This window comes from Mytilus californianus, unplaced genomic scaffold (genome assembly GCF_021869535.1).
Source record: "Mytilus californianus isolate M0D057914Y unplaced genomic scaffold, xbMytCali1.0.p SCAF_3, whole genome shotgun sequence".
Classification (NCBI taxonomy): Eukaryota; Metazoa; Mollusca; class Bivalvia; order Mytilida; family Mytilidae; genus Mytilus; species Mytilus californianus.
The window spans coordinates 20610886-20638696 of record NW_026262679.1 but is presented as its reverse complement, the minus strand read 5'-3'; the positions used below and the strand labels follow the sequence as shown (position 1 = coordinate 20638696).

At 29.2% G+C, this 27811-nt stretch overlaps 1 long non-coding RNA gene across 2 annotated transcripts in view; it reads right to left on the bottom strand.

The window, feature by feature from the left end:
- Positions 1 to 256: 256 nt before the first annotated feature.
- LOC127734096 (uncharacterized) overlaps positions 257 to 27811 on the bottom strand; it is a 53482-nt gene continuing 25927 nt past the window's right edge. Inside the window, exons 3-5 of one of the 2 annotated variants that reach the window (XR_007997420.1) lie at positions 8341 to 8413; positions 7931 to 7994; positions 257 to 1474 (exon numbers count right to left, since the gene is read on the bottom strand). This is a non-coding gene — a long non-coding RNA (uncharacterized LOC127734096). Of the gene's footprint in view, positions 1475 to 7930; positions 7995 to 8340; positions 9297 to 27811 lie in introns of those variants that run through there. The other variant, XR_007997419.1, reaches the window with a different exon arrangement.

Genomic DNA, 27811 nt, shown 5'->3' with positions numbered 1-27811 from the left:
CAGAGGAGTTGCGATGACAAGAACAGGACTGACTGACGAACGGACAGACAGACGGACGGACAGATGGGTCAAAAACATTATACCCTCCGCAACCTAGTTGCGTGGGGTATAAAAATCAAAATCTAACTTGACCTGTACTTTTATGGTCCATGACATTCTCAAATAAATTTCATTAACGAGACTTATAATTCATATAATATTACTATAACTTCTATAATCCCTTAAATATTTAGGCTTAAACAAAACTAACAATATATTCATGTTCCTGATAACCCAGACAGCTCATCTGGACACCAGATTTTAATGATTTTTAAAACAATATCCATGTATACAAATTGTAAGCATATATACATAAAAGATAATCATAAAAATTATAATTGATGAAATGCTTCTATGCTGTATTACAAGTTAAATACTAAATAATGACAAAATCTCTATCATCAACAATCTCCCTGCCAGGAACAACCATGACAACCAACTAAAACGAGTGAACTTGGTCAAACTTCTTTAAAAACTGAATTTGTAGTGGGAAAATGTTGGAAACCTGAGTCCAAAACCTAATGCTCTAAAGACCGTCTCAGGAAGTATACTTTAGACAGTATAAAAAAATGTATAATTATTAAGAACAAAACAATTGATAAAAATATAAATTATATTAAACTCAGCTAAAAAATAAAAGAAGAATGTGTCTAAGGACACAATGCCCTTGCTCAAGCTTTGCAATTTTAAAAATTGAAAAAGGAGCATAACTCTAGAAAAGTAAGTGACTCACTGCCCAAATTTGCAACTTTCCAACTGATAAAGGGGCATACCTCTTAAAATTTAGTGCAGAAACAAAAATGGGACAAAAGGAACAACAAAAGGACAGAAGGACGTCCTTTCCCTATGGCAGGGGCATAAAAAAACGAAAAAAGTCGGAAAAGATATATATTTAACAACGGTGAAAGCCAAAATATACATTTCATTTTTTCTTTTTTTTTAAGATTCTCCATCCTTAACTTCTGGAAGTGTTTTGACTAGACACGGACCATTATTAATATATCTAAAAGAGTAGGTCTTCAAATAAAATTGGTCCATTTCAATTCATTTTCAAAGTACCAATTAAATCTAGCCACAGGGAAAAAAAAATAATGAATACATGATTGAATCTGAACTATGAACTCAAAACAAAACTATACATACCAAAAACCAATTCAGTATCAATATGCATGACAAAAAAATTGTCAAGAATGGACATGAGTAGAGCTACCTGAATATATCCTTTGGTTTTAATGGTAAAAAAAAGAGAGATTTTAAAATTCAAAATAAGTTATCTATAACTTACAATCTTGTTGAAAATGGAGAATCTTTACACTATTTGTTTTTTTGTAAAAAATTATAAACATTTTCTCAAACATACACAAAAATTGTCTAAATTACATTCTTTACTGGTACAGTCACCCAATCATTTTCATGCAGCCACAGTTAAAGTTACCTGAAAAAGAAATATTCATTCTTAAACATATCTGTCAAAACTATGTGAAAATAATTGAAACAATATTTAATGCAAAAGAATAATTACCTGGGCATTACAATTATGATGCATATAACATTTCTTTACCTAGCTTTAAAGTGCCTTGTGGACATAACTTTTAGACTACCAGTCTTTGTTGGCAAAAAAAGATGAAAAACAAGTCGTTGTTTGTTGTCTATCATATTTGTTTTGTTTATTGTTTTATCCTATATCAAGTCATTGGTTTTCTCATATGAATTATTTCACATTTTGTCATGTTGGGGCCTTATATAGCTTACAATACAGAATAGGTTTTGCTCATTGTTGAAGACCATAAAATGGCATTCTATAGTTGCTAACATCCTTGTCATGTGGTTATTGGTTGATTAATATCTCGTTGGCAATCATACTACATTTCTTAATTTCTATATAGTGGGATTAATTTAGATAATAAAAAAAACAGAGAGAAGATATCCAAAATTCAAATCTCTGACTTCCCTTACTTGTATCTTGATACCCCCTTCCGAATTATACATACACTTATAACATGAATAAACTGTTATCACAGAGATATGTCTCAATTTTTAGTAATTTTGATTATGCAAATGTTGAAATTAAAATGGCAATACTTAACAAGTTAGGCTAATATTCAAAGTCAATGAACCATGACTGAGGTACATGGCTAAACCATCTTCATGTAAATGAGATGCGCCAATGCTAATACAACTGCACACCAAATATCATTGACTTATTATAAGTTGTTCCCTTTAAACAAACCTAAACACAATCATTAACTTGTAAACTATGTAAAAGTTTCCAAGTCAATGAACCATGAAGAGCGGGTGGAGCTATATAATCTCCATGGAAACGATACTTATAAATGCCAATAAATTTGCATACCAAATATCATTAACTTAACAATAGCAGTTCATCTTAAACTGATCTTATCACAAACTAATATATGTAAACTAAGCAAGTTTCAAAGTCAATAGGCCATGACTGAGGGGATGGGGCCAAATATTCTCCATTGAAATGAGATGTGCTAATGCTTATACAACTGAATACCAATTAACATTGGCCTACCACTAATGGTTCCTCTTGAACTGACCTAATCACAAACAAATACATGTTAACTAAGCAAAATTTTCAAAGTCAATAGACAATGACTGAGGGGGCTGAGCCAAATAATCTACATGGAAATGATATGTGCCAATGCTTATACAACTGCATACCAAATATCATTGACCTACCCAGGGACTTTCTATACTAACGGGACTGGTCACTTATAACGATGTCTATACAAATTATCAGACTGATCTCGGCCGTAGCTGATGTCACGTGACTTTATAGCAAATCATTTCCCATTTACGGAGTGTTCTTCATAACTATATGTTCAAGTTTAACAAAAACTCGTTTTTATGAAATTTTATACATTTTGTCATTGCAAAATGTTGTTTTTCAAAAGATTTCTCGGATCGTTTTTTAAATATTGATCTTTGAACTTTGAGGTATTTGTTCGTTGAATTTTCAGTAGCCGCCATCTTGTTTGATACGGTAAACCATTTTACACACGTGGGATGTTCTTTAAAACGATACGTCTAAGTTTAATAATTCATCATTCTTTCAAAATCTTATATTTTTTGTCATCGTAAATGGCTATTAACCCTTTCCTCCATGGAAATTTTTTTTTTACATACTTGATTTGCATAGGATTTTTCATTAAAATGCTGAAAATATGCTTACTTTAATGAAATATTAACTGTACCTCTAATAGACCAGTTAGACATTTGAAATTTTTTGTTAGTTATACATTTAAGTCAGATCTTACAATATTTTACTAAAAAATATTTTTTTAATATTGTTGCCATGGTAACAGATAATGAGATTTATCCAAATATAAAATTAAAATGGTTAAATTTTGGGTTAAATCTTGTAATGTCAATTTGTTTCTAAGAAAACAATGAGAGAATTGAATGTACATAAATAATCTGAATGGAAACTTTATTTTCTTTAAAAATTGTCTATTTTTTTCCTCATAGCAACAGAAGTATTTCCGTAGCAACCAAAGAAAATTGTGATTAAATTTTGAATTTAAAAAAAAAATGGTGAAAATATTTAAAAATAAGGTTTTTAGAGGTTAATCAAGATGACTCATATATTGGAATATATTATGGAAAATAATATTGTACATTATTTTTCCCTAGCAACAGTTTCTGTTCATAGCAACCAACTGAAATCCTGTATAATAAGTAAAAAATGAACAGTTGACAGTTAGATATTTTGGATGATAACAAATGGAAACTTTTTATCACAACATTGCACTTGAAAAAGATTTATCATATGTGTGCTCCTAGCATCCAAATAAGGCCCAAGAATCAGACTAAAAAGTAGGTGCTTAGGCCAACAAATTAGAAAATGCATTATTATTTATCAGATATCTTGTTTCTAAAAGAAAATCTATGATGTTTGTGAAGTTGTTTAACAAAGACCTTTTTGTATACTAGTAGTGATAAATATCACAGTTTGAAAAGGCAATATGAAAATAATAGCATGTGGTATAGTTTCTTTTTATTACATTTTTGTACACCATTTTGCATCTGGTTTTAGTTGTGTTCAATGGAACACTGACACTGTTATTGTTAACAACATGCTGATTATGCATATGCTTGTTTCTCTTTGTAAAGTCCTCTCGAAAATGTAACATCAATCCTGAAATCTAGAAGGGTATTAAACTTTTTCCTATGTTGATATCCTGCTGTGCGTTTCATCACAATTTGAATTTATAAAAAAAAAACATTATTTCAATTTAGGTTTTTTCCTATAAAGGCAAACCCCTTCCCCTCCAGAAATAACAATACATTAACTTGAAAGAATTCAGCTAACCCCTTCCTTGTTTCACGTCCAGTGGCAAATATTTCAAGCATATTCAGAAGGAGGTCCTTATAAATCCTTATTTGTTTACCCCTTCTCAATGCTAGTCTTCTAAAGACCTTTCTGTAGACTGTTTTGCATACAATAATGAAATAAGGAAATGTGGTAAGATTGCCAATGTGACAACTTTTCAACAGTCCAAATAATGTGGATGTAAGACAATGACCATTCATAGTTTATGTGTTATGCATGTTATGACAAAATGTGAAGCAATCCACACTAGAAAACCAACGGCCTGATTTATGCTAAAAGGGTAAACAAAAAGATGATAGACAGCAACCAACAACAACCACGGAATAATAGGCTTCTGACTTTGGACAGAAACATACATGATGTGGTTGTGTTAATTATGATTATGAGCGCACATTACTCCCCAAAGAGAGGCAAAAGGGACTTTCAAACGCATAAGTCGAAATAAACTGACAACACAATGGTAAACAACGAAAAAGAAAAAAGACAAACAACAGTATACAAAACACAATATAGAAAACTTAAGACTGAGCAACACAAACTTGGGCAGTGATTCAAATAGACAATAAATGTGGATAGTAAAATTAAGAATGGAAATGGGGAATGTGTCAAAGAGACAACAACCCGACCATAGAACAGACAACAGCAGAAGGTCACCAACAGGTCTTCAATGCAGCGAGAAATTCCCGCATGTGGACACAGATGATGCCCCCGCTTTCATATCATATAGTTATAAAGGGACATAACTGAAGAACGGTAAAAGTGACGCTACCCAAACTTGAAACTTGATCTGAGTTTTGTGGTAATAAGCATTGTGTGTAAGTCTCATAAAATTTGGTTGAGGCTAACTTAAGTGGAGAACAGAAACTAAAATTCAGCAATTTTTCTATTTGTAAACACTCTAGAACGGTTGTGTATAAGTTTTATAACATTTGGTTGAGACAAACTAAAACATTCAGCAATTTTTATGATAATAAAGGGACATAACACTAGAATGGTAAAAGTGTCGCCACCAAATTTCGTACTTAATCTGTATCATGTAGTAATAAGCATTGTGTATAAGTTTCATAACATTTGGTTGAGGCAACATAAAGTTAGAAAACAGAAACAAAAAATTTGTACTTGATCTTAGTTTTGTGGTAATGAATATTGTGTATAGCATAACTCAATAATGGTTAAAGTGACACTGCCCAAATTCGAACTTGATCTGTGTTTTGTGGTAATAAGCATTGTGTATAAGTTTCATAACATTTGGTTGAGGCAAACTCAAGTTAGAGAACGGAAACAATTTTGGGATGTACGTACGTACGTATGTACATATAGACGGACAAAGGTAAAACTTAATGCTCCCATCGCTATGGCAGGGGCATAAAAAAAGGAATAAAATGTAAAAGTCTGCTTTGAATGGCTTGAATCGATAGGAGTGCTAAGCATCCATCCAAACTCCTGCTCTTTAATGGCTGACTTGACTCATTAGATTGGCAAGAAGTACATATAAAAAAAATAAAAAAAACAAAACATGTGAGTGAGTGAGTATTGATCTAAGAGTACACAGTTATTGAAAGCTAGTTTAAAGCCAATTAATTATAACTATCAATAGGTATTTTGTTTTCTCCCAGACTAACAAAATATTAGTCAGTAACAGCCGGTGGAAGTAGAAAACAAGTTCCTCAAAAATCAACTTGAAAAAAATTTGCAACATACAATGTATGAACATGACATGTTCTTTCATCAAAGTTTAGGATACTAATATTATTTAATATCCCTCTTGTTCCTCTACTAAACATTAATAATAAGATGTGCTGATCAGTTGGTTGCTTAAATTTAAGGTAGCTTTTAATCAAATGAGTAACTACATTTTTACTTCTATCTCGCATTTTGATTCTCTGAAACCCGAAATACGGCGAAAATCGTGAAGAGAAAAATGCACGTATGTCTGTTCTTTTAGTCTGACATATTTTATAAATGGGAAGTGAACCGCAAAGTTAAGGCTCTGTAATTTGTTAGTCAAATTGTTACTACTAAAACAAAGTGGTTCACGGAACCATATGCCTTCATGATTGTTGAAATAAACATCGCGGAAAAAATATTCATCATCTTTTGTTTGTGTAAACATCACTGTAAAAACGGTAAATTCTATTGGTGGGCGGGGCTTAGAATCACAACTTACGGATGCTGAATATTGTTGCATAATTCGCTATTCTCGTTAATTTAATTGAAGAACTTAAAATAATTATGATTGAAACTTAAATGTCACTTTCTATAAGCAAAAACATTGAAAGATTGTACGTTGAATGATTTTTTTGTGGTCATTAAAATTTGTATGTTCCCGCCCACTTAATGACTCGCCGGAAGTCGTATAATGGGATTCCCCAAACACATGTTTACATTTTACAAGTTGCTATATTTGTTCACTCAATGGGTCAGAAAAGAATTGTATGGACTCGACTGCATATCTCTGCGTTGTTCATTAAATTTCTGATATTTCAACGTAAGTTTAAAAATAAAATGCTTTTGTTGCAATAATGTACGAATCCAAAGCGAGAAAAGCGGCAGTGAACATTCGGAGTTTCAAAATAAAGTTTTTCTTACGGAAAATAATTTTTTACGCAAACTGTATCGTAAACATTGATTATTAGGTATTTTATAACCAGTTGGTATTAATAACCAACAATAAATGTAGTTAACGTGACAATGTCAGTGTTCTGAAACTTGGTTGTCAACAAGAACCTCGAAAAAATGGCGACGGCTATTTATAAAAAAAAATCGGCACGTTTAAGGTATTAATGCATTGCGAAAACAAATATTTCATCAATGCAATTCAAGTCAGATATTCTTATGAATATCCGTTTTATATTGGATACAAATTTTATTAAGTCTGATACAGACATTTCGTAGTCAAAGTGTTTCAACTGAGGTACTATACAGAGGCGTCAAAAGGCGTCATTATGGAGTAAAGGGGGTGGCGTCAAAGGGCGTCATTATGGAGGAAAGGGTTAATCAGATTTTATATTAACAACTAATAATAATTATATAATTACAATGAACTGTGAAATACGCAAATAACTACTAGCATCGTATATCAGAGATACGAAACTAAGTTTATTGTTGGGTGGTAGCTTTAAACAGGTGGCTTAGTAATCAGTTAAAATCAATTGAGACGAGTCCCGCTAGTATAGAAAGTCCCTGACCTACCGCTAACGGTTCCTCATAAACTGACCTAATCACAAACTAATACACGTAAAATAAGCAAAAGTTTCAAAGTCAATAGACCATGACTGAGGGGGCAGGGCCAAATAATCTCCATGGAATTGAGATGTGCCAATGCTAATACAACTGTATACCAAATATGATTGACCTACAACTTGTGGTTCACCACAAACTAGACCTAATCACAAACTAATACATTGTTGACACTGCAGCCGCCGCCGGAAACAGCATACCTAAGTCTAGCTTTTTGACTCTGTCAAGCGAGACAAAAATCTAGTGACATGCTCTAAGTTGAATAGTTCATAAATCTATGTACAATTCTCTTACCAAAAAAGTCAGCTCCAATGGCCATTCCCGACCTCAATCCTTACGGACAAGCTGTGATGTTAACCTGAAATATAAAATGCTTCATCATCAAAAATTGTTTAAACTGATCATTGTTGGTATACTTATATATATTTAATATAAACAATGGTAGTCTATAAATGTGTAATAGATGTTGAGAACATGTGTATAAATTGTGTAATTATAAATCGTCTAAAGCTATCCAGCAACCCAGCAAACTTTTTATGTAATTACATCAGATCCTAAGATTTACTTATATAATGGTAGCTGATAAACGAAAGAGTAGACTTCTGACCAACTCCTAAAAGCCTAGAGAATTTTCCAAAGAAATTTTATAATACATTTGGTTTTTTTTTTTCTCTTCAAAACTGGAATAACATTCTGGTACTTACCTTCCTTTTAGATGTATTAGACCCCAAAGTTTTATAATCCAACACCATGAAAATCATGTCACAGAAAGGTTACCTAAAAAGGAATTAAAATGGATACATTATTATATATTTTATAAATCCATTTCTGTCAACATAAACATTTACTAAATATTGTTTTGATTTCTTACTACATGTTCACAATAGTATAACATCAACACCTAAGTTTGTAAAATTAATATATAAAGATGGAAAACTAAAAGGAAGTCAAAGAATAATGATTTGAATATCAACTGCATTAAAATCTGCATATTTTACAGAGTTATCTCCCATTGAATTAACAAATCTTGGAAGCTCTATTCCAATCTCAGGATTTACTCTTGCTATTTTTTTAGAAAATCTTGTTAATATACTTGGTACAACTTGTTTCTTTAAATATTAAACTGGTAAAATAATTCTCGGTTGGGTAGATGTTTTCACAATTTTTAGTTTTCAGTTTTCTAACTTGGAAAATATGTTCTCACCATTCACAATTGGCTACTGTGAGAAAAACATTTATAATGTCTAATACAGTTATCTTTTAATTTTTTTTGTTTTAATTATCCTGATAAGAATTCAACTGGCCAATGTACATGTAATGGTGTATAATATCATACCATAAGTATTTGCAAAACTTTCTTAAAATGGTGTTGATACTTTATAAAGGTATTTAAGTTGATTTCTTCTGTTTGTTTTATCCCATTAAAATCAATAGTCAATACCATATTTTATTTCTTTAAAACAAACAATTACACACATAGGACATATAAAGACCATCAGAAATAATAAATACAGTATTGTAACCTAAATATCTCAGTAAGAACTTTGTAATGGAAACAAATAATAAAGATTAGTGATGTTTGAAAAATTGTTGTCACTTCTATCAAAGCAGGCTCTCTTAAAAGCTTACAGTAGATTTAGCTTCATCTGTGATAAAAATAAAATATATAATAATAAGGTATTATAGAGTTACGGAAATCTATATGCCACTCTTCCTGGTCTGTTAGCCATATTCAAGGTCGACAACTGAAACATCCTCTCTAAGCTGAATCTGCAAAAATCCAAAATTACAAATTAAACATCTGTGAGTGAACTCTGAAATGAAATATAAATATACTAGTCAACAAAAGTAACAATACACAAGTTTGAACTCTAATTTATCATAAAATATAATAAAATGGGAAAAACTGTTAAATTATCCAATGAAAAACATTCATTTGCAAAGCAAATGCATATGATTAAAAGAATCTGACCAAAATGAAAAGTCAGAAACTACCGTGTTATATAAAACAGGGGTCAAATGTATTTTGCGGAACATAGATTTTATTACAAATTTATTTTATTGAACATAGATGTTCCTCAAATAGTCAAAAAATATCAAAGAGACTTAAGGGCTACAGTTCCGCAGCTACCTTACCATCAGTTCTTTGAAGAAACCTATATAAAAAATAAATATATATACAACAATATACATGAAAATATATAAAATGAAATAAATCAACCAATCTTACTATTAGGTGCGGAACCATAGCTATTAATTAGGTCCTTATGATATATTATAAAGACCTAAGAGCTACTGTTCTGCAGCTACCTTACCATCAGTTCTTTGAAGAAACCTATATAAAAAATAAATATATATACAACAATATACATGAAAATATATAAAATGAAATAAATCAACCAATCTTACTATTAGGTGCTGAACCATAGCTCTTAATTAGGTCCTTATGATATATTACAAAGACCTAAGAGCCATGGTTCTGCAGCTACCTTACCATCAATTCTGTGAAGAAACCTATATAAAAAATAAATATATATACAACAATATACATGAAAATATATAAAATGAAATAAATCAACCAATCTTACTATTAGGTGCTGAACCATAGCTCTTAATTAGGTCCTTATGATATATTATAAAGACTTAAGAGCTACAGTTCCACAGCTACCTTACCATCAGTTCTTTGAAGAAACCTATATAAAAAATAAATATATATACAACAATATACATGAAAATATATAAAATGAAATAAATCAACCAATCTTACTATTAGGTGCGGAACCATAGCTCTTAATTAGGTCCTTATGATATATTATAAAGACTTAAGAGCTACGGTTCCACAGCTACCTTACCATCAATTCTTTGAGGAAACCTATATAAAAAATAAATATATATACAACAATATACATGAAAATATATAAAATGAAATAAATCAACCAATCTTACTATTAGGTGCGGAACCATAGCTCTTAATTAGGTCCTTATGATATATTATAAAGACCTAAGACCTATGGCTCTGCAGCTACCTTACCATCAATTCTGTGAAGAAACCTATATAAAAAATAAATATATATACAACAATATATACATGAAAATATATAAAATGAAATAAATCAACCAATCTTACTATTAGGTGCGGAACTATAGCTCTTAATTAGGTCCTTATGATAAATTATAAAGACCTAAGAGCTACAGTTCCACAGCTACCTTACCATCAATTCTATGCAGAAACCTATATAAAAATAAATAAATATACAACAATATACATGAAAATAAATAAAATGAAATAAATCTACCAATCTTACTTTTAGGTGCGGAACCATAGCTCTTAATTAGGTCCTTATGATATATTATAAAGACCTAAGAGCTACTGTTCTGCAGCTACCTTACCATCAATTCTTTGAAGAAACCTATATAAAAATAAATAAATATACAACAATATACATGAAAATAAATAAAATGAAATAAATCTACCAATCTTACTATTAGGTGCAGAACCATAGCTCTTAATTAGGTCCTTATGATATATTATCAAGACCTAAGAGCTACGGTTCAGCTGCTACCTTACCATCAATTCTTTAAAGAAACCTATATAAAAATAAATAAATATACAACAATATACATGAAAATATATAAAATGAAATAAATCAACCAATCTTACTATTAGGTGCAGAACCATAGCTCTTAATTAGGTCCTTATGATATATTATAAAGACGTAAGAGCTATGGTTCTGCAGCTCCTTACCATCAATTCTGTGAAGAAACCTATATAAAAAATAAATATATATACAACAATATACATGAAAAGATATAAAATGAAATAAATTAACCAATCTTACTATTAGGTGCGGAACCATAGCTCTTAATTAGGTCCTTATGATATATTATAAAGACCTAAGAGCTACGGTTCCGCAGCTTCCTTACCATCAATTCTATGAAAAAACCTATATAAAAAATCAATATATATACAACCATATATACATGAAAATATATAAAATGAAATAAATCAACCAATCTTACTATTAGGTGCTGAACCATAGCTCTTAATTAGGTCCTTATGATATATTATAAAGACCTAAGAGCTACGGTTCAGCTGCTACCTTACCATCAATTCTTTAAAGAAACCTATATAAAAATAAATAAATATACAACAATATACATGAAAATAAATAAAATGAAATAAATATACTAATCTTACTTTTAGGTGCGGAACCATAGCTCTTAATTAAGTCCTTATGATATATTAAAAAGACCTAAGGTTCCGCGGCTACCTTACCATCAATTCTTTGAAGAAACCTATATAAAAATAAATAAATATACAACAATATACATGAAAATAAATAAAATGAAATAAATCTACCAATCTTACTATTAGGTGCGGAACCATAGCTCTTAATTAGGTCCTTATGATATATTATAAAGACCTAAGAGCTACGGTTCCGCAGCTACCTTACCATCAATTCCTTGAAGAAACCTATATAAAAAATAAATATATATACAATATACATGAAAATATATAAAATGAAATAGATCAACCAACCATACTATTTATAGCTGTGGAACCATAGCTCTTTGGTCCTTATATTTATTGAACATAGATGGTCCTCAAATAGTCAAAAAATATCACAAGGACCTAAGAGCTACGGTTCCGCAGCTACCTCACCATCAATTCTTTGAAGAAACCTATATGAAAAATAAATATATATACAACAATATACATGAAGATATACAAAATGAAATAAATCAACCAATCTTACTATAGTAGCAGAACCATAGCTCTCAATTAGGTCCTTATGATATATTATAAAGACCTAAGAGCTATGGTTCCGCAGCTACCTTACCATCAATTCCTTGAAGAAACCTATATCAAAAATAAATATATATACAACAATTTACATGAAAATATATAAAATGAAATAAATCAACTAATCTTACTATTAGGTGCAGAACCGTAGCTCTTAATTAGGTCCTTATGATATATTATAAAGACCTAAGAGCTACGGTTCTGCAGCTACCTTACCATCAATTCTTAGAAGAAACCTATATAAAAAATAAATATATATACAACCATATACACATGAAAATATATAAAATGAAATAAATCAACCAATCTTAATATTAGGTATAGATCCATAGCTCTTAATTAGGTCCTTATGATATATTATAAAGACCTAAGAGCTACGGTTCCACAGCTACCTTACCATCAATTCTTTGAGGAAACCTATATAAAAAATAAATATATATACAACAATATACATGAAAATATATAAAATGAAATAAATCAACCAATCTTACTATTAGGTGCGGAACCATAGCTCTTAATTAGGTCCTTATGATATATTATAAAGACCTAAGAGCTATGGCTCTGCAGCTACCTTACCATCAATTCTGTGAAGAAACCTATATAAAAAATAAATATATATACAACAATATATACATGAAAATATATAAAATGAAATAAATCAACCAATCTTACTATTAGGTGCGGAACTATAGCTCTTAATTAGGTCCTTATGATAAATTATAAAGACCTAAGAGCTACAGTTCCACAGCTACCTTACCATCAATTCTTTGCAGAAACCTATATAAAAATAAATAAATATACAACAATATACATGAAAATAAATAAAATGAAATAAATCTACCAATCTTACTTTTAGGTGCGGAACCATAGCTCTTAATTAGGTCCTTATGATATATTATAAAGACCTAAGAGCTACTGTTCTGCAGCTACCTTACCATCAATTCTTTGAAGAAACCTATATAAAAATAAATAAATATACAACAATATACATGAAAATAAATAAAATGAAATAAATCTACCAATCTTACTATTAGGTGCAGAACCATAGCTCTTAATTAGGTCCTTATGATATATTATCAAGACCTAAGAGCTACGGTTCAGCTGCTACCTTACCATCAATTCTTTAAAGAAACCTATTTAAAAATAAATAAATATACAACAATATACATGAAAATATATAAAATGAAATAAATCAACCAATCTTACTATTAGGTGCAGAACCATAGCTCTTAATTAGGTCCTTATGATATATTATAAAGACCTAAGAGCTATGGTTCTGCAGCTCCTTACCATCAATTCTGTGAAGAAACCTATATAAAAAATAAATATATATACAACAATATACATGAAAATATATAAAATGAAATAAATCAACCAATCTTACTATTAGGTGCGGAACCATAGCTCTTAATTAGGTCCTTATGATATATTATAAAGACCTAAGAGCTACGGTTCCGCAGCTTCCTTACCATCAATTCTATGAAAAAACCTATATAAAAAATCAATATATATACAACCATATATACATGAAAATATATAAAATGAAATAAATCAACCAATCTTACTATTAGGTGCTGAACCATAGCTCTTAATTAGGTCCTTATGATATATTATAAAGACCTAAGAGCTACGGTTCAGCTGCTACCTTACCATCAATTCTTTAAAGAAACCTATATAAAAATAAATAAATATACAACAATATACATGAAAATAAATAAAATGAAATAAATATACTAATCTTACTTTTAGGTGCGGAACCATAGCTCTAAATTAAGTCCTTATGATATATTATAAAGACCTAAGGTTCCGCGGCTACCTTACCATCAATTCTTTGAAGAAACCTATATAAAAATAAATAAATATACAACAATATACATGAAAATAAATAAAATGAAATAAATCTACCAATCTTACTATTAGGTGCGGAACCATAGCTCTTAATTAGGTCCTTATGATATATTATAAAGACCTAAGAGCTACGGTTCCGCAGCTACCTTACCATCAATTCCTTGAAGAAACCTATATAAAAAATAAATATATATACAATATACATGAAAATATATAAAATGAAATAGATCAACCAACCATACTATTTATAGCTGTGGAACCATAGCTCTTTGGTCCTTATATTTATTGAACATAGATGGTCCTCAAATAGTCAAAAAATATCACAAGGACCTAAGAGCTACGGTTCCGCAGCTACCTCACCATCAATTCTTTGAAGAAACCTATATGAAAAATAAATATATATACAACAATATACATGAAGATATACAAAATGAAATAAATCAACCAATCTTACTATAGTAGCAGAACCATAGCTCTCAATTAGGTCCTTATGATATATTATAAAGACCTAAGAGCTATGGTTCCGCAGCTACCTTACCATCAATTCCTTGAAGAAACCTATATCAAAAATAAATATATATACAACAATTTACATGAAAATATATAAAATGAAATAAATCAACTAATCTTACTATTAGGTGCAGAACCGTAGCTCTTAATTAGGTCCTTATGATATATTATAAAGACTTAAGAGCTACGGTTCTGCAGCTACCTTACCATCAATTCTTAGAAGAAACCTATATAAAAAATAAATATATATACAACCATATACACATGAAAATATATAAAATGAAATAAATCAACCAATCTTAATATTAGGTATAGATCCATAGCTCTTAATTAGGTCCTTATGATATATTATAAAGACCTAAGAGCTACGGTTCCACAGCTACCTTACCATCAATTCTTTGAGGAAACCTATATAAAAAATAAATATATATACAACAATATACATGAAAATATATAAAATGAAATAAATCAACCAATCTTACTATTAGGTGCGGAACCATAGCTCTTAATTAGGTCCTTATGATATATTATAAAGACCTAAGAGCTATGGCTCTGCAGCTACCTTACCATCAATTCTGTGAAGAAACCTATATAAAAAATAAATATATATACAACAATATATACATGAAAATATATAAAATGAAATAAATCAACCAATCTTACTATTAGGTGCGGAACTATAGCTCTTAATTAGGTCCTTATGATAAATTATGAAGACCTAAGAGCTACAGTTCCACAGCTACCTTACCATCAATTCTTTGCAGAAACCTATATAAAAATAAATAAATATACAACAATATACATGAAAATAAATAAAATGAAATAAATCTACCAATCTTACTTTTAGGTGCGGAACCATAGCTCTTAATTAGGTCCTTATGATATATTATAAAGACCTAAGAGCTACTGTTCTGCAGCTACCTTACCATCAATTCTTTGAAGAAACCTATATAAAAATAAATAAATATACATCAATATACATGAAAATAAATAAAATGAAATAAATCTACCAATCTTACTATTAGGTGCAGAACCATAGCTCTTAATTAGGTCCTTATGATATATTATCAAGACCTAAGAGCTACGGTTCAGCTGCTACCTTACCATCAATTCTTTAAAGAAACCTATATAAAAATAAATAAATATACAACAATATACATGAAAATATATAAAATGAAATAAATCAACCAATCTTACTATTAGGTGCAGAACCATAGCTCTTAATTAGGTCCTTATGATATATTATAAAGACCTAAGAGCTATGGTTCTGCAGCTCCTTACCATCAATTCTGTGAAGAAACCTATATAAAAAATAAATATATATACAACAATATACATGATAATATATAAAATGAAATAAATCAACCAATCTTACTATTAGGTGCGGAACCATAGCTCTTAATTAGGTCCTTATGATATATTATAAAGACCTAAGAGCTACGGTTCCGCAGCTTCCTTACCATCAATTCTATGAAAAAACCTATATAAAAAATCAATATATATACAACCATATATACATGAAAATATATAAAATGAAATAAATCAACCAATCTTACTATTAGGTGCTGAACCATAGCTCTTAATTAGGTCCTTATGATATATTATAAAGACCTAAGAGCTATGGTTCAGCTGCTACCTTACCATCAATTCTTTAAAGAAACCTATATAAAAATAAATAAATATACAACAATATACATGAAAATAAATAAAATGAAATAAATATACTAATCTTACTTTTAGGTGCGGAACCATAGCTCTTAATTAAGTCCTTATGATATATTATAAAGACCTAAGGTTCCGCGGCTACCTTACCATCAATTCTTTGAAGAAACCTATATAAAAATAAATAAATATACAACAATATACATGAAAATAAATAAAATGAAATAAATCTACCAATCTTACTATTAGGTGCGGAACCATAGCTCTTAATTAGGTCCTTATGATATATTATAAAGACCTAAGAGCTACGGTTCCGCAGCTACCTTACCATCAATTCCTTGAAGAAACCTATATAAAAAATAAATATATATACAATATACATGAAAATATATAAAATGAAATAGATCAACCAACCATACTATTTATAGCTGTGGAACCATAGCTCTTTGGTCCTTATATTTATTGAACATAGATGGTCCTCAAATAGTCAAAAAATATCACAAGGACCTAAGAGCTACGGTTCCGCAGCTACCTCACCATCAATTCTTTGAAGAAACCTATATGAAAAATAAATATATATACAACAATATACATGAAGATATACAAAATGAAATAAATCAACCAATCTTACTATAGTAGCAGAACCATAGCCCTCAATTAGGTCCTTATGATATATTATAAAGACCTAAGAGCTATGGTTCCGCAGCTACCTTACCATCAATTCCTTGAAGAAACCTATATCAAAAATAAATATATATACAACAATTTACATGAAAATATATAAAATGAAATAAATCAACTAATCTTACTATTAGGTGCAGAACCGTAGCTCTTAATTAGGTCCTTATGATATATTATAAAGACCTAAGAGCTACGGTTCTGCAGCTACCTTACCATCAATTCTTAGAAGAAACCTATATAAAAAATAAATATATATACAACCATATACACATGAAAATATATAAAATGAAATAAATCAACCAATCTTAATATTAGGTATAGATCCATAGCTCTTAATTAGGTCCTTATGATATATTATAAAGACCTAAGAGCTACGGTTCTGCAGATACCTTACCATCAATTCTTTGAAGAAACCTATATAAAAAATAAATATATATACAACAATATACATGAAAATATATAAAATGAAATAAATCAACCAATCTTACTATTAGGTGCGGAACCGTAGCTCTTAATTAGGTCGTTATGATATATTATAAAGACCTAATAGCTACGGTTCCGCAGCTACCTTACCATCAATTCTTAGAAGAAACCTATATAAAAAATAAATATATATACAACCATATACACATGAAAATATATAAAGTGAAATAAATCAACCAATCTCACTAATAGGTGCGGACCCGTAGCTCTTTATTAGGTCCTTATGATATATTATAAAGACTTAAGAGCTACGGTTCCACAGCTACCTTACCATCAATTCTTTGAAGAAACCTACCGGTATATAAAAAAATAAATTTAAATACAACCATATACACATGAAAATATATAAAATGAAATAAATTAAGCAATCTTACTATTAGGTGCGGATCCATAGCTCTTAGTTAGGTCCTTATGATATATTATAAAGACCTAAGCGCTATGGTTCTGCAGTTACCTTACCATCAATTTTTTGAAGAAACCTATATAAAAAATAAATATATATACAACAATATACATAAAAATATATAAAATGAAATAAATCAACCAATCTTACTATTAGGTGCGGAACCATAGCTCTTAATTAGGTCCTTATGATATATCATAAAGACCTAAGCGCTATGGTTCTGCAGTTACCTTACCATCAATTTTTTGAAGAAACCGATATAAAAAATAAATATATATACAACAATATACATGAAAATATATATAATGAAATAAATCAACCAATCTTACTATTAGGTGCGGAACCATAGCTCTTAATTGGGTCCTTACGATATATTATAAAGACTCAAGAGCTACAGTTCCACAGCTACCTTACCATCAATTCTTTGAAGAAACCTATTTAAAAAATAAATATATATACAACAATATACATGAAAATATATAAAATGAAATAAATCAACTAATCTTACTATTAGGGGCGGAACCATAGCCCTTAATTAGGTCCTTATGATATATTATAAAGATCTAAGAGCTACGGTTCCGCAGCTATCTTACCATCAATTCTTTGAAGAAACCGATATAAAAAATAAATATATATACAACCATATACACATGAAAATATATAAAATGAAATAAATCAACCAATCTTACTCTTAGGTGCGGAACCATAGCTCTTTAATAATTAGGTCCTTATGATATATTATAAAGACTTAAGAGCTACGGTTCCACAGCTACCTTACCATCAATTCTTTGAGGAAACCTATATAAAAAATAAATATGTATACAACAATATCCATGAAAATATATAAAATGAAAATAATCAACCAATCTTACTATTAGATGTGGAACCATAGCTCTTAATTAGGTCCTTATGATATATTATAAAGACCTAATAGCTACGGTTTCGCAGCTACCTTACCATCAATTCTTAGAAGAAACCTATATAAAAAATAAATATATATACAACCATATACACATGAAAATATATAAAGTGAAATAAATCAACCAATCTCACTAATAGGTGCGGACCCGTAGCTCTTTATTAGGTCCTTATGATATATTATAAAGACTTAAGAGCTACGGTTCCACAGCTACCTTACCATCAATTCTTTGAAGAAACCTACCGGTATATAAAAAAATAAATTTAAATACAACCATATACACATGAAAATATATAAAATGAAATAAATTAAGCAATCTTACTATTAGGTGCGGATCCATAGCTCTTAATTAGGTCCTTATGATATATTATAAAGACCTAAGCGCTATGGTTCTGCAGTTACCTTACCATCAATTTTTTGAAGAAACCTATATAAAAAATAAATATATATACAACAATATACATAAAAAGATATAAAATGAAATAAATCAACCAATCTTACTATTAGGTGCGGAACCATAGCTCTTAATTAGGTCCTTATGATATATCATAAAGACCTAAGCGCTATGGTTCTGCAGTTACCTTACCATCAATTTTTTGAAGAAACCGATATAAAAAATAAATATATATACAACAATATACATGAAAATATATATAATGAAATAAATCAACCAATCTTACTATTAGGTGCGGAACCATAGCTCTTAATTGGGTCCTTACGATATATTATAAAGACTCAAGAGCTACAGTTCCACAGCTACCTTACCATCAATTCTTTGAAGAAACCTATTTAAAAAATAAATATATATACAACAATATACATGAAAATATATAAAATGAAATAAATCAACTAATCTTACTATTAGGGGCGGAACCATAGCCCTTAATTAGGTCCTTATGATATATTATAAAGATCTAAGAGCTACGGTTCCGCAGCTATCTTACCATCAATTCTTTGAAGAAACCGATATAAAAAATAAATATATATACAACCATATACACATGAAAATATATAAAATGAAATAAATCAACCAATCTTACTCTTAGGTGCGGAACCATAGCTCTTTAATAATTAGGTCCTTATGATATATTATAAAGACTTAAGAGCTACGGTTCCACAGCTACCTTACCATCAATTCTTTGAGGAAACCTATATAAAAAATAAATATGTATACAACAATATCCATGAAAATATATAAAATGAAAATAATCAACCAATCTTACTATTAGATGTGGAACCATAGCTCTTAATTAGGTCCTTATGATATATTATAAAGACTTAAGAGCTACGGTTCCGCAGCTACCTTACCATCAATTCTTTGAAGAAACCTATTTAAAAAATAAATATATATACAACCATATACACATGAAAATATAAAAAATGAAAAAAATCAACCAATCTTAATTAGGTGCGGATCCATAGCTCTTAATTAGGTCCTTATGATATATTATAAAGACCTAAGCGCTATGGTTCTGCAGTTACCTAACCATCAATTCTTTGAAGAAACCTATATAAAAAATAAATATATATACAACAATATACATGAAAATATATATAAAATGAAATAAATCAACCAATCTTACTATTAGGTGCGGAACCATAGCTCTTAATTAGGTCCTTATGATATATTATAAAGACCTAAGAGCTACAGTTCCACAGCTACCTTACCATCAATTCTTTGAAGAAACCTATATAAAAAATTAATATAAATACAACAATATACATGAAAATATATAAAATAAAATAAATCAACCAATCTTACTATTAGGTGCGGAACCATAGCTCTTAATTAGGTCCTTATGATATATTATAAAGACCTAAGAGCTACGGTTCCGCAGTTACCTTACCATCAATTCTTTGAAGAAACCTATTTAAAAAATAAATTTATATACAACCATATACACATGAAAATATATAAAATGAAATAAATATACTAATCTTACTTTTAGGTGCGGAACCATAGCTCTTAATTAAGTCCTTATGATATATTATAAAGACCTAAGGTTCCGCGGCTACCTTACCATCAATTCTTTGAAGAAACCTATATAAAAATAAATAAATATACAACAATATACATGAAAATAAATAAAATGAAATAAATCTACCAATCTTACTATTAGGTGCGGAACCATAGCTCTTAATTAGGTCCTTATGATATATTATAAAGACCTAAGAGCTACGGTTCCGCAGCTACCTTACCATCAATTCCTTGAAGAAACCTATATAAAAAATAAATATATATACAATATACATGAAAATATATAAAATGAAATAGATCAACCAACCATACTATTTATAGCTGTGGAACCATAGCTCTTTGGTCCTTATATTTATTGAACATAGATGGTCCTCAAATAGTCAAAAAATATCACAAGGACCTAAGAGCTACGGTTCCGCAGCTACCTCACCATCAATTCTTTGAAGAAATCTATATGAAAAATAAATATATATAAACAATATACATGAAGATATACAAAATGAAATAAATCAACCAATCTTACTATAAGTAGCAGAACCATAGCTCTCAATTAGGTCCTTATGATATATTATAAAGACCTAAGAGCTATGGTTCCACAGCTACCTTACCATCAATTCTTTGAAGAAACCTATTTAAAAAATAAATATATATACAACAATATACATGAAAATATATAAAATGAAATAAATCAACCAATCTTACTATTAGGGGCGGAACCATAGCCCTTAATTAGGTCCTTATGATATATTATAAAGATCTAAGAGCTACGGTTCCGCAGCTATCTTACCATCAATTCTTTGAAGAAACCTATATAAAAAATAAATATATATACAACCATATACACATGAAAATATATAAAATGAAATAAATCAACCAATCTTACTCTTAGGTGCGGAACCATAGCTCTTTAATAATTAGGTCCTTATGATATATTATAAAGACTTAAGAGCTACGGTTCCACAGCTACCTTACCATCAATTCTTTGAGGAAACCTATATAAAAAATAAATATGTATACAACAATATCCATGAAAATATATAAAATGAAAATAATCAACCAATCTTACTATTAGATGTGGAACCATAGCTCTTAATTAGGTCCTTATGATATATTATAAAGACTTAAGAGCTACGGTTCCGCAGCTACCTTACCATCAATTCTTTGAAGAAACCTATTTAAAAAATAAATATATATACAACCATATACACATGAAAATATAAAAAATGAAAAAAATCAACCAATCTTAATTAGGTGCGGATCCATAGCTCTTAATTAGGTCCTTATGATATATTATAAAGACCTAAGAGCTACGGTTCCACAGCTACCTTACCATCAATTCCTTGAAGAAACCTATATCAAAAATAAATATATATACAACAATTTACATGAAAATATATAAAATGAAATAAATCAACTAATCTTACTATTAGGTGCAGAACCGTAGCTCTTAATTAGGTCCTTATGATATATTATAAAGACCTAAGAGCTACGGTTCTGCAGCTACCTTACCATCAATTCTTAGAAGAAACCTATATAAAAAAAAATATATATACAACCATATACACATGAAAATATATAAAATGAAATAAATTAACCAATCTTACTATTAGGTGTCGATCCATAGCTCTTAATTAGGTCCTTATGATATATTATAAAGACTAAGCGCTATGGTTCTGCAGTTATCTTACCATCAATTCTTTGAAGAAACCTATATAAAAAATAAATATATATACAACAATATACATAAAAATATATAAAATGAAATAAGTCAACCAATCTTACTATTAGGTGCGGAACCATAGCTCTTAATTAGGTCCTTATGATATATTACAAAGACCTAAGAGCTACGGTTCCGCAGCTACCTTACCATCAATTCTTTGAAGAAACCTATATAAAAAATAAATATATATACAACCATATACACATGAAAATGTATAAAATGAAATAAATCAACCAATCTTACTATTAGGTGGGGAACCATAGCTCTTAATTAGGTCCTTATGGTAAATTATAAAGACCTAAAAGCTACGGTTCCGCAGCTATCTTACCATCAATTCTTTGAAGAAACCTATATAAAAAATAAATATATATACAACCATATACACATGAAAATGTATAAAATGAAATAAATCAACCAATCTTACTATTAGGTGGGGAACCATAGCTCTTAATTAGGTCCTTATGATATATTGTAAAGACTTAAGAGCTACAGTTCCACAGATACCTTACCATCAATTCTTTGAAGAAACCTATATAAAAAATAAATATATATACAACAATATCCATGAAAATATATAAAATGAAAATAATCCACCAATCTTACTATTAGGTGTGAAACCATAGCTCTTAATTAGGTCCTTATGATATATTATAAAGACCTAAGAGCTACGGTTCCGCAGCTACCTTACCATCAATTCTTTGAAGAAACCTATATAAAAAATAAATATAAATACAAATATACATGAAAATATATAAAATGAAATAAATCAACCAATCTTACTATTAGGTGCGGAACCATAGCTCTTAATTAGGTCCTTATGATATATTATAAAGACCTAAGAGCTACGGTTCCGCAGTTACATTACCATCAATTCTTTGAAGAAATCTATTTAAGAAATAAATTTATATACAACCATATACACATGAAAATATATAAAATGAAATAAATTAACCAATCTTACTATTAGGTGTCGATCCATAGCTCTTAATTAGGTCCTTATGATATATTATAAAGACCTAAGCACTATGGTTCTGCAGTTATCTTACCATCAATTCTTTGAAGAAACCTATATAAAAAATAAATATATATACAACAATATACATAAAAATATATAAAATGAAATAAGTCAACCAATCTTACTATTAGGTGCAGAACCATAGCTCTTAATTAGGTCCTTATGATATATTACAAAGACCTAAGAGCTACGGTTCCGCAGCTACCTTACCATCAATTCTTTGAAGAAACCTATATAAAAAATAAATATATATACAACAATATACATAAAAATATATAAAATTAAATAAATCAACTAATCTTACTATTAGGGGCGGAACCATAGCTCTTAATTAGGTCCTTATGGTATATTATAAAGACCTAAAAGCTACGGTTCCGCAGCTATCTTACCATCAATTCTTTGAAGAAACCTATATAAAAAATAAATATATATACAACCATATACACATGAAAATGTATAAAATGAAATAAATCAACCAATCTTACTATTAGGTGGGGAACCATAGCTCTTAATTAGGTCCTTATGATATATTATAAAGACTTAAGAGCTACAGTTCCACAGCTACCTTACCATCAATTCTTTGAAGAAACCTATATAAAAAATAAATATATATACAACAATATACATAAAAATATATAAAATGAAATAAATCAACCAATCTTACTATTAGGTGCGGAACCATAGCTCTTAATTAGGTCCTTATGATATATCATAAAGACCTAAGCGCTATGGTTCTGCAGTTACCTTACCATCAATTTTTTGAAGAAACCGATATAAAAAATAAATATATATACAACAATATACATGAAAATATATATAATGAAATAAATCAACCAATCTTACTATTAGGTGCGGAACCATAGCTCTTAATTGGGTCCTTACGATATATTATAAAGACTCAAGAGCTACAGTTCCACAGCTACCTTACCATCAATTCTTTGAAGAAACCTATTTAAAAAATAAATATATATACAACAATATACATGAAAATATATAAAATGAAATAAATCAACCAATCTTACTATTAGGGGCGGAACCATAGCCCTTAATTAGGTCCTTATGATATATTATAAAGATCTAAGAGCTACGGTTCCGCAGCTATCTTACCATCAATTCTTTGAAGAAACCTATATAAAAAATAAATATATATACAACCATATACACATGAAAATATATAAAATGAAATAAATCAACCAATCTTACTCTTAGGTGCGGAACCATAGCTCTTTAATAATTAGGTCCTTATGATATATTATAAAGACTTAAGAGCTACGGTTCCACAGCTACCTTACCATCAATTCTTTGAGGAAACCTATATAAAAAATAAATATGTATACAACAATATCCATGAAAATATATAAAATGAAAATAATCAACCAATCTTACTATTAGATGTGGAACCATAGCTCTTAATTAGGTCCTTATGATATATTATAAAGACTTAAGAGCTACGGTTCCGCAGCTACCTTACCATCAATTCTTTGAAGAAACCTATTTAAAAAATAAATATATATACAACCATATACACATGAAAATATAAAAAATGAAAAAAATCAACCAATCTTAATTAGGTGCGGATCCATAGCTCTTAATTAGGTCCTTATGATATATTATAAAGACCTAAGCGCTATGGTTCTGCAGTTACCTAACCATCAATTCTTTGAAGAAACCTATATAAAAAATAAATATATATACAACAATATACATGAAAATATATATAAAATGAAATAAATCAACCAATCTTACTATTAGGTGCGGAACCATAGCTCTTAATTAGGTCCTTATGATATATTATAAAGACCTAAGAGCTACAGTTCCACAGCTACCTTACCATCAATTCTTTGAAGAAACCTATATAAAAAATTAATATAAATACAACAATATACATGAAAATATATAAAATGAAATAAATCAACCAATCTTACTATTAGGTGCGGAACCATAGCTCTTAATTAGGTCCTTATGATATATTATAAAGACCTAAGAGCTACGGTTCCGCAGTTACCTTACCATCAATTCTTTGAAGAAACCTATTTAAAAAATAAATTTATATACAACCATATACACATGAAAATGTATAAAATGAAATAAATCAACCAATCTTACTATTAGGTGGGGAACCATAGCTCTTAATTAGGTCCTTATGATATATTATAAAGACTTAAGAGCTACAGTTCCACAGCTACCTTACCATCAATTCTTTGAAGAAACCTATATAAAAAATAAATATATATACAACAATATACATAAAAATATATAAAATGAAATAAATCAACCAATCTTACTATTAGGTGCGGAACCATAGCTCTTAATTAGGTCCTTATGATATATCATAAAGACCTAAGCGCTATGGTTCTGCAGTTACCTTACCATCAATTTTTTGAAGAAACCGATATAAAAAATAAATATATATACAACAATATACATGAAAATATATATAATGAAATAAATCAACCAATCTTACTATTAGGTGCGGAACCATAGCTCTTAATTGGGTCCTTACGATATATTATAAAGACTCAAGAGCTACAGTTCCACAGCTACCTTACCATCAATTCTTTGAAGAAACCTATTTAAAAAATAAATATATATACAACAATATACATGAAAATATATAAAATGAAATAAATCAACTAATCTTACTATTAGGGGCGGAACCATAGCCCTTAATTAGGTCCTTATGATATATTATAAAGATCTAAGAGCTACGGTTCCGCAGCTATCTTACCATCAATTCTTTGAAGAAACCTATATAAAAAATAAATATATATACAACCATATACACATGAAAATATATAAAATGAAATAAATCAACCAATCTTACTCTTAGGTGCGGAACCATAGCTCTTTAATAATTAGGTCCTTATGATATATTATAAAGACTTAAGAGCTACGGTTCCACAGCTACCTTACCATCAATTCTTTGAGGAAACCTATATAAAAAATAAATATGTATACAACAATATCCATGAAAATATATAAAATGAAAATAATCAACCAATCTTACTATTAGATGTGGAACCATAGCTCTTAATTAGGTCCTTATGATATATTATAAAGACTTAAGAGCTACGGTTCCGCAGCTACCTTACCATCAATTCTTTGAAGAAACCTATTTAAAAAATAAATATATATACAACCATATACACATGAAAATATAAAAAATGAAAAAAATCAACCAATCTTAATTAGGTGCGGATCCATAGCTCTTAATTAGGTCCTTATGATATATTATAAAGACCTAAGCGCTATGGTTCTGCAGTTACCTAACCATCAATTCTTTGAAGAAACCTATATAAAAAATAAATATATATACAACAATATACATGAAAATATATATAAAATGAAATAAATCAACCAATCTTACTATTAGGTGCGGAACCATAGCTCTTAATTAGGTCCTTATGATATATTATAAAGACCTAAGAGCTACAGTTCCACAGCTACCTTACCATCAATTCTTTGAAGAAACCTATATAAAAAATAAATATATATACAACAATATACATAAAAATATATAAAATGAAATAAGTCAACCAATCTTACTATTAGGTGCAGAACCATAGCTCTTAATTAGGTCCTTATGATATATTACAAAGACCTAAGAGCTACGGTTCCGCAGCTACCTTACCATCAATTCTTTGAAGAAACCTATATAAAAAATAAATATATATACAACAATATACATAAAAATATATAAAATTAAATAAATCAACTAATCTTACTATTAGGGGCGGAACCATAGCTCTTAATTAGGTCCTTATGGTATATTATAAAGACCTAAAAGCTACGGTTCCGCAGCTATCTTACCATCAATTCTTTGAAGAAACCTATATAAAAAATAAATATATATACAACCATATACACATGAAAATGTATAAAATGAAATAAATCAACCAATCTTACTATTAGGTGGGGAACCATAGCTCTTAATTAGGTCCTTATGATATATTATAAAGACTTAAGAGCTACAGTTCCACAGCTACCTTACCATCAATTCTTTGAAGAAACCTATATAAAAAATAAATATATATACAACAATATACATAAAAATATATAAAATGAAATAAATCAACCAATCTTACTATTAGGTGCGGAACCATAGCTCTTAATTAGGTCCTTATGATATATCATAAAGACCTAAGCGCTATG